The following is a 9,803-nucleotide window of genomic DNA, read 5'->3' on the forward strand; positions in this document are numbered from 1 at the left end:
GATCAGATAGCATCATCTATTAATCAGTTACAAGCACAAAGAGCCAGTGAGGAGATGGATTGTGGAGCGCTTGTCAGGCCTGACACTACTTCTATTTCTTCACAACAATTTTCTAATATTATTTGTGATGATGATGTAGTTGTTCAAAATTTTGTTTCTACTAACGATGTTGCTCTAGATGTTGTAAATGATGCAGGTATTGTTGCAGAAGATGATATAAGTGTAGGGGAGTGCTTACTGGAAGCATTACCTCAAGAATCACCAAGGATAGAAGATGTAAGTGTAGGGACTTGTGCTATGGAGCCAAGCACCCAAGAATCACTACATGAAGTTGAACATTCGCCAGAACTAGAGTTTGAGCATTTATTTGAGGAGAAAGAGGTAATAATCACCACTCCAGGTACCTTTCAACACGATAAGGTAAGTATTGTTTGTGATACATCAGAAAATTTCATAGAGGTACCATTTGTTGATTTTATTAGATGTGACGCATTTCTTGATATATGTTTTACCCACACTAATATTCTCCTATTTTCTTTTAATCCCACATGTGTGTGGGAGGTGTTTTCTTTTATTGATTGTGTAGGAGAACATGAGCTTCCGGAGTGGGTGCTAAAACTGAACCGATTAAGACCTCCAGAAAAAGTTTTGAAAGGAAAAATGAGTAATAAGACGAATTTGTGTGGAACTATGATTACTCCACTTCCGGGGTGGATTCTACTTCTTAACCTTCTTCAACCATCGGGATTTAAAGGGGAGTTAGTTCCAATTTTGCTTACTCTTGCTTTTAAATTCATGCTTTGTGTTTAGTTTTTCTTTAATAAATTCTTTATGCATTTCTTTAGTTTTATACTTTGCATTTTGCATTTTATTTCCATACATTGCATTTTGGTTTACTATACATAGCATTTCATTTGAATAAAAGTCACCATGGGAATTTTCTAAGTAATATTTGTAAGATGGTAAAAGTTTCTTAAATTTGATCATTAAATTTAGGTCATTTAACATGATTGGATGCCTTTCTTACATGATATTGGTTAAAATGGTAGGGAATTCCAATTTGATTGATTGAGCTTGTTTGCATGAAAATTACCTAGTGAGGACCACCTTAAGCCTATACACTATTATTTTCTCTTGTGTGGCATGCACTCATAGCAATTGAAACTCTAGAACTTGCTTACTTTCTTTTCAAAGTCACAATAGCATTTGTGTGCATGGAAATTGAGGATTTTGTCAATTTTGTTCCCCTTCATACTTTCCAATTCTTTTCCTCACAATTTTCTTGAAACATTTTTATCTAACATTCAAACCCTTGATTACTTTGTCTTGTCTTCATTCCATTATGAGTATTGGTTTAATTGCTTGATGAGTTGGATCAGTAAGATGAACAAAGGAGATATTAGCCCAATTTTGGATTGAATTCTGGAGTTTCTAATTTGAGTTGTCGATTGTTGTTTCTTTTCTTCGTGAGACTTACTTTTCCATTCTTTAAGTGCTGATAATTTCAAAATTCTGCATTGCACAAATTTGGACAGTAATGAAATGGCACAGGGAATGAAACTAATCTTCTGAATTCAATCTGTTCAGTAAGTTTAAAATTCAGAGAAGTGTCAATGACTTAAGCATGGATTCCTTCAATGTGATTGCATTCCTTTTAATGCTTGTGAGTGTGCCAATATCAATGAACATTCTTGAAATCTGATTTCTGAAATTTGGTGCCAGTCCACTAGGCAGAGCAAGGGAATATGAGATGTTTCCTATTGTCTGATACTTAAAACAGCTCATAGAAATCTTGCAGCTGCTGGGAGTGACTGATTTGGTGCAATTGTGAAGAGTTGTAATTGCTTTAAATCTGAAACTTAAATCAGTTTCTTAAGCTTACTTGAACTTTATAGTTCTGAAATCAGAAAAGTGGATTGCTTAGTAAGGGATTCAAATGGGTTGTCTTTCAAAGGAAAGATTGGGATTCTGAAATTATTCTGAAACTTTATCTATGAATTCTTTAAGTCTCAGGCCAATCAAAGTTTTGAAGTTGAAATCTGGATAAGTGCAGGAAATGATCTGGGTATCATGTGCAAGGGTCGGCTGGATTACTGCAGAATGCAGTTTGATCCTTCATCTATTGAATTCTTGGTGGATAATTGAAGAGTTGGAGTAATGATGTAAGCTGCAGGACTAAAATCTGAAACAATGGCATGCTTGATACAGGAATGAAAAGCTGAAGAAATTGCATAAATAGAAAAGAAAACAAATTCAGCTAGTGTGGAGATAGTGGTGTATCAAAAATTCAGAGCAGTATCAAGAAAAGAAAAAGATTTGGTGATTTTTTTTTTAAAGTGTTAAGGGACACATTTGGTTCTGATTCTGAATCGGAAAAAAAAATAATTCTGAATTGATGCAGAAATTAAACAAATGTACATGTTAGGTATCAATCATCTGGTTCTGATTTGCAGAAGTTGAGAAGTTGGATTTCAGAATTATTTGTCAAGAAACCAAATTTGAAAATTGCAGTGCAAAAATGGAAAAAAACTGAATATTGAACCTGAAAATGAAGAAACTGTTGATTGCTGGAATTGTGTACCATTTGCAGAATCAAAAACCTGGAACTAAGTTTTTGTTGCAGTTTACTATCAGTGATAAACTCAAATTTTTGGAGCTGATTTCTAAGTTGAAGCAATTCAGAATGGAGAAGTTTATTTCCAGAATGTTGCAATTTTAGCAGGAACATTGCAATTTTGATATCAGATAAGGAACCCAAATGCTGAATCATAATTCTTTGGAACAGGATCAGAATTCAGCTATACAATACTGATCTTGCAGAATTTAAGGAACACTTGATCAGAATGACTTAAATGCTTTGCCATCTACACTTCATAATCCCAGCAGCCACACCAAGGGAACTCTTCCAAAATTCTGTGGGTCTTGCAAATGTCATACTGCCTCCTTCAAACAGAATGATATACCAATGTTTGTGTGCTCACTGATCCTGTTCCAAAGAATTATGATTCAGCATTTGGGTTCCTTATCTGATATCAAAACTGCATCAACAATTTTAATGGAGACTATTGCTTATAAGCTGAATTCTGAAACTGCATAGGTTCACTGCACTGCTGGAAATTAGAGGTTGCTGTAAGAAGAGTTTTAAGCAGCTGTTGAACTTTAGAATTCTGCATTTGAAAGTAAGAATCCAACCTACAAGCTATTTCAAGAAGGGAAGTGAAAAACAGAGTTTGTTAACTGTCAAATTTCAGTTTCAGATTGTTATCAAATGTGTATCAATTTTGTATCACCAGCTCTCAAAACAGTGAGGAAAAATAGAAGAGCTCTGGCATTCACAGTAACAAATTGGGTTCATTTACTTCCATATCTTCAACAATATGAATGGAACTGATTTGTGATTTCTGAACTCAGAAAGTGCTGAAGATGAATCTGGTTGAAACTGATGTATGTTGTCAAATAGTTGTTGTGCAGAAATTAAAAGGATGCTGCAATGCGACAATATTTCAGAATGTTAATGAAGAATGCTGAAATATCAATGTGGAAGGATTTGAAAATTTTAAGAACAGATTCATGTTAAGAGTTGTCAAAGATGGGCTATTGTTGATCAAGGTTGAATGGAATTAAGAGAATTCAATGAATTCACTCAATAAATCTGAGGTGGAGAGTTAATATTTGTGGAGCTTTATTAGCATTTGGAAGCAGAAATTCAGCTGCCAGAACTGAAAATGATTTCTACAGGGCTTATTGTATCAGATTTCTGTTTCAATTCCAAGAGTTCTATCCGAATATGATGTTAAAAGTTTTATTCAAATTCAAAGTTTGAGTTCCTTCAAGCTCACGTTCATCTGTAAGAAAAGAGTAGTGGATGTTCAACAATTGTTGAATTGCTGAAATTTTGTAAAAATGTGCAGAATTCGAAATGTTCAGAATGTAATGGCACATCTAGAATGCATTCCAGTTGAGTTGTTACCTTCGGAGGATTGATACACTATGCAATCAAATGTTGAATGGTGTCAATGTGTGTAACTAAATTATTTACTTGATAAGCTGGAATCTCTTGGCAGCACTTTACAGATCTTGCAGAGATACTGGAATTCAGCTGATTGAGGATGTAGCTGATGATGAGGAAGTTTTGAAGAAAACCTGATAGGATACATTGAATTAATTGATGACACTAAGGGGCTGGAACTTAATGGAAACTGAAGCTCCTGATTCTGTAATTATTGCTATCGGAGATGATAAAAAAAAATGATCCAGATATGAGTAATGTGCAGAAATTCCATAAATGCAGAATGGCTGTTGGAGATGCAAAACAACAAATAAAAAAAACAGTGGCACAAAGGAAGTGTATCAAGTTGTGTGCCAACTGATGATGTTTCGAATTAACTTAAATCCTTTAAATTGTGAATTTTTGTGCTGCTGGAATTTGATTTTCTGATTTCTTGAATTCTGAATCTTTGTGCCAACTAAAAGCTTTCCAAGTTGACAGTGTGATTTCTGCACATTGTGGATAAGCAAGTTGCTGAAATTCTGATTTCTAAGTTGCTGTAATAATTTGAGCTCCTGTTGGAATTGAGGTTTTGATTCAATTTGCTTGGTTACTTGAATTCCGAAAGAAAAGAAAACAAAATATGCAGAATGATGCAAACAGTGGCAAGATTAGTATCAATTAAGTGAATGCATGATGTGTTTTATTGCCCGAGACGGCCAAGTTTAAGTGTGGGGGAATGGAATTATTCTTCATGATTTGAGATTATTTTTGAGCTTCCAAATTGCTGAAATTGAAGTGGAAAAATAGTGAAAGAATTTTTTTTGAAAATTGGCACATTCAAGAGAGTATCAAAAGGGAGACAATGTATCAAGATTGTTTGTTTGCCATCAAATTGAAGGAGAGGTTAGCTTGATACTTTGAATTGGTAATGAGAAATGGTATGCAACTCTTTTAACATCAAATTGGTCAACTCATCAAGTATATTCCTCCAATACTCTTACCTTCTCATTTTCTTCTTTAATGTCTTTTCTTTTGCTACAACATTCATTTCAATTGCTCCTTTTGCTTCCATTTCAATTCTTCATGATTAAATCCTTTTGATTCATGTATGCTATGTTTATAGTGGTGGAGAAGTAGGAAATAAGCAAGCTTATGGTAGTGAAATGTTGTGAGTTGCATTGAGAGAGCTCCACTTATACACATTATTGAGTGTGAGAGATAGATTAGGTAAATCCTTTGTGAGATTGCATTTTGCTTAATTTTTCAATTGGATTGAAACTACCATACCTACTGATTATTGTTTGAATGGTATGCATGATTGTTTGTGATTTTTAGATGGTCTTAGTTAAATTCTTTTTACCATTTCTAGGTATTGCTAGGGAATTTTCTATGGAGATGATTTTTAGTTTTCTTTACTTTCACGGGACGTTCAAGACTAAGTGTGGGGGATTTGATAACCATGATTTTACGGCATTATTATGATTCATTTATGCATGGTTTTGATGTTGGTTTCCTAGTTTAAATCATGGTTACATTACATTTTGTGCATTGTATGTATTTTTGGACTTAATTACAAATTATATTATTTTTGGTGTTATTTGATGCTAATATTTGATTCTTATTTTGTAGGCATCAAAGGATCGTGAATTTGGATCTATTTGGACCGAAATTGGGCTCAAATCGGAGTTCAAACAAGAAGATCAAGCTTTAAAGCATTATGGACCGTTTATCAAGAATAGGAGAGATCTGAACCATCTGTTGAAGATCTGGCCGATCCAACTTAATGGGGAGCAGATCTGAGCCATTGATGAAAATCCAGAAGTTTTGATCCAGATATGAGTTCATCTAGCCATTGATCCAGCCCGAATTAATCTGGACCGTTCATTGAAGACTGAGCGGATCTGGGCCATCCAGTGATGATCTGGTCGATCCGACCTAAGGGAGAGTAGATCCAGATCCTAGATCAAGATCAGTACCTTCAGATCGGATTTTGGGCAAACTTTCACCGTTGATTTAGCTCCAAATTGATCCCATCCGTCGGTTCAGATCTGGAACAGATTCAAAACACAGAAGCTACAGTGTTTTCCAGTGTCGATCTCCTCACGCAGTTGCGCGTCCCGCGGCGAGCTTTTGCCGGGATTTCGATCCCTTTCCTTCTCCAAACCATTTCCCGAGCTTCAAACTTAGTGGAGGACTTCTCGGCGGCGACATCCCGATCATTTGGAGCCATCGGAGAGTGTTCTCTCCGGTAGAATTTGGCTCGCGGCATCTTCCTTTTCCAGCTCGATTTGGCGGTGGTCCTCCAAATCCAAGCTCAGATTCCCATCAGCAACATTCGGAGGTGGTCTTCCGGTGTTCCTGAGCTTCACTCGACGTTCATCCGCGTTCCACAGCCTTCCATCAGATCCAGAGGCAGATTTCCAGATTTTCGGCATTTTCTTGGGTTTTGGGATGTTCTTAACTCGTCGGGGGTGGTCCGTCGGCGTTCTTGAGCAATCCTGGAACTGATACACTGTAGAGAGTCTCCACTGAGGTCCGAAATTGGGTGGTTTCGATTTTGGTACTCTTGTGTGACGGCAAGAGTGTGAAGTTTGGTGAGATTGGTTGTGAGTTGGATTGGTTAGGGTTTAATTCATTTTGTTATTGTTTTTATAGCTTAGCACAGATTACTTTTATGTTTTGTTATATTTTTAGGCAAGTAATTTAGCCTTTGATTACCTTGTTGTAGTTTAGTTTAAGTTTTAGTTGATGCTTGGTTACTTGTTTAGTGTTTAAATTCTAAGTTAGGGTTTCATTTCTGTTTTGATCAGATTTAATTGTGTCTTGCTTTTTTTTATCTTTAGTTTAAGTGTGTGTCGATGGTTTAATCACAACGTAGAGTGACAATACATTGAGGTTTGATTATTGACACATAGTTAGGTTTTACTCTTGCTTTAGATTAGTTTTTTTTATTCGCTGTGCTTTTCATTTGTTAGATTTAAATTCAAAGCTTAAATCCCCCCAACTCCATTTTTATATCGAAAACCCTAAAAATAGGAATAAAAAGACAATCCTAGATTACATTCTACCGTTGGTTCCTCGGATCAATCCTGGGCTCGTTACTACAGCATTATTATTTAATTAAGGGGTTCAGTGGAAAATATATTTGTACAATTTGATAAAGCCTATTTGTGACATTTAATTTAGATTTTGTGCTTTATCAGTCATGCTTTGTGTTTGATCCCTGTGTCTGAGTGTTGAGGAGCTTAGGAGCGCAGGAAGTTGAGCGGAAGACGCAGTTAGCGAGAAGGACGACACGAGAAGGGAGCCGACAGGCTCTGTGCGTCCGAAGGATGAGAGAGCTGCGGAAGAGTACATCGATGGGCGAGAAGAACGTGGACAGCGTTCGAGGGACATTAAGCCGGGGAGGAAGGCTGCTCGAGGAAAAGGCCGGGAATTGGGTTCGAGTGAGCCCTATTCCAGTTGGACGCAATCACCCAAGTTATCGGAGCTTCGGAGGCTGAAACAAAGTCAAAAGGAGCTAAAGAGCGAGCTGTAGGCGCCTTAAAGGAAGTGCTCCTCCACCTTGGAGGCGCCTTCAACAAGTGTTGAAGGCGCCTTCAATAATGGAGGCACCTTCAATATTGTTGGAGGCGCCTCCAAGCTGGTCAAATTGACTGTTCGAGCATAGGATAGAATTCTATCCACTCACCGAGTTGGAGGTGCCTTGAACCTTATTGGAGGCACCTTGGACCCTCGGGATAGACTTTTCAGGAGCTATATAAAGGCCCCTGGAGCTAGGAAATAGCAATCAACTCTGTAATCAACTCTGTATTCATTCCTAGCAACTAGTGAGCGCTCTAAGTGTGTAAAAAAGGCTTCTCCGCCTACAGTGAAGGAGACTCTGCTAATGCGATTTCCGATCGCCTTGGATTAACAACCCCTTGGGTTGTAACCAAGTTAAAAGTCTGTCTCTCTTCTATTTCTATAATTTATTTTTATTATTGTTGCTATCTGTTTGAGTTGAAAGACGAGGAGGGTATAGTTTTTATTTTTCAAGCAATTCACCCCCCTCTTGCCGGCCTCCGCTACACCAACAATTGGTATCAGAGCTAGACCGCCTCAGAAGGACTAACCGCCGACTGAAGCACAATGATCAAGACGATGGCCGGAGCGAATATTCATCCCCCGAAGTTCGACGGAGACTTCGCGACGTGGAAACACCGGATCGAGGTATTTTTCAAGATAGAATTTGATATTTGTTTAATCATGAAATATGGCTATGCAGTTCCAAAAGACAAAGAAGAATTCAACTGGACAAAGAAGGAGTAGGCAGAATTCATGGCCAACGAAAAGGTGGAATTCCACCTACTCAGCGTGTTGCCGCCCTAGGAGGTAAGTCGGATCGGGAGCTACGATTCCGCTAAAGACCTATGGGACAAATTCCTAGAGCTTCACGAAGGTACCTCGGAAGCCAAGCTAGTGAGGCGCGACATCCTCTGGACCCAGTTAACGAACCTTCGGATGAACAGCGGCGAGAAGGTAGCACAACTCCAAGCATGAATTAAGGAGCTAATAACTCAACTAAGCAATCTTGGAGAAGAAGTATCGAACCGGGACTCGATCCGGTACGCGCTAAACGCCTTCCCCAGAACTCTAGAATGAGCGTCCTTAGTAGATGCGTACTACATCTCTAAGGACTTCGAGGTAAGTACTTTAGAAATATGGTTATGTAGTTCAAGTTAGGGTTAAAATAGACAAGTAGTAATTTTTAAATAAAATTACTAAACTAACATGTTAAGCATCAGTTTGCAATAAATAAAATTGTAACTACTTAATTAAGAGTTAACCAGAATTTTTTAAAAATAAAAAAATTCCTCTCCCCCTAAATTTGTACATTTCTCTCCCCCTTTGATCACAGCAAAAACGGGGAAATAATAAGAGAATATGATTTAAAATATATATATATTTAACAAATTTTAAGTTAAAAAAATGATTTTTCTAAAAAAATATCTAAGCAAAAAATAAATTTTTAGAATTTTTCAAAAAAATTTCTAAGTTGGTCGAATATTTAGAATTTTTCAAAATAATTTCTAAGTCAAAATTAATTTTTAGAACTTCCCAAAAAAAAATTCTAAGTAAACTGAATTTTTTGAATTTTTCAAAATAATTAAATTTTAGAATTTTCCAAAAAGATTTCTAAGTAAAACGAATATTTAGAATTTTTCAATAAAATTACTAAGTAGACCGAATTTTTAGAATTTTTCAAAATAATTTAAGTCAAAATTAATTTTTAGAATTTTCTAAAAATGTTTGAAAAACTTTCAAAGCATTATTTAATTCTAGTTTAATGCTTTTTCAGAAAATTAATTAAACATTTTATTTCAATATTTCAGCTTCCAGGTCGTGGCGAGGTACTAGGCCTTCTTGGTTATTGGAGCAACAACCACTTCCTTAGACAAAGCTTCATAAAGAAATTTTAACGTTTAATTTTTCTTCTGAAAGCCAAAAAAAAAAATTTAATCTAGCAAGGATTTTGGAATCCAGTATATATTCCTTCCTACTGGGTTATTCAAAAATTTATGGGGTATATAATTTCTGGGGACTTTCCTATGTTGTCCCTGATGTTTTCTAATATACCAATTCAATTTTCCATAAATTCTTAATTTTGATTTTGGAAATTTATTTAAGCATACATTATTATTCTTCAATTTCTCAATTTCAACCTTTAATTTTAATTTTCTAGTTTTAGATTATCATACATTTCTAGTGGACATGCTTTTGCTATGTTCAATTTCAATTCAGCATTTTTTTTTTCTAATTTGAATAAGTC

Source organism: Zingiber officinale, chromosome 1B, assembly GCF_018446385.1.
Source record: "Zingiber officinale cultivar Zhangliang chromosome 1B, Zo_v1.1, whole genome shotgun sequence".
Classification (NCBI taxonomy): domain Eukaryota; kingdom Viridiplantae; phylum Streptophyta; class Magnoliopsida; order Zingiberales; family Zingiberaceae; genus Zingiber; species Zingiber officinale.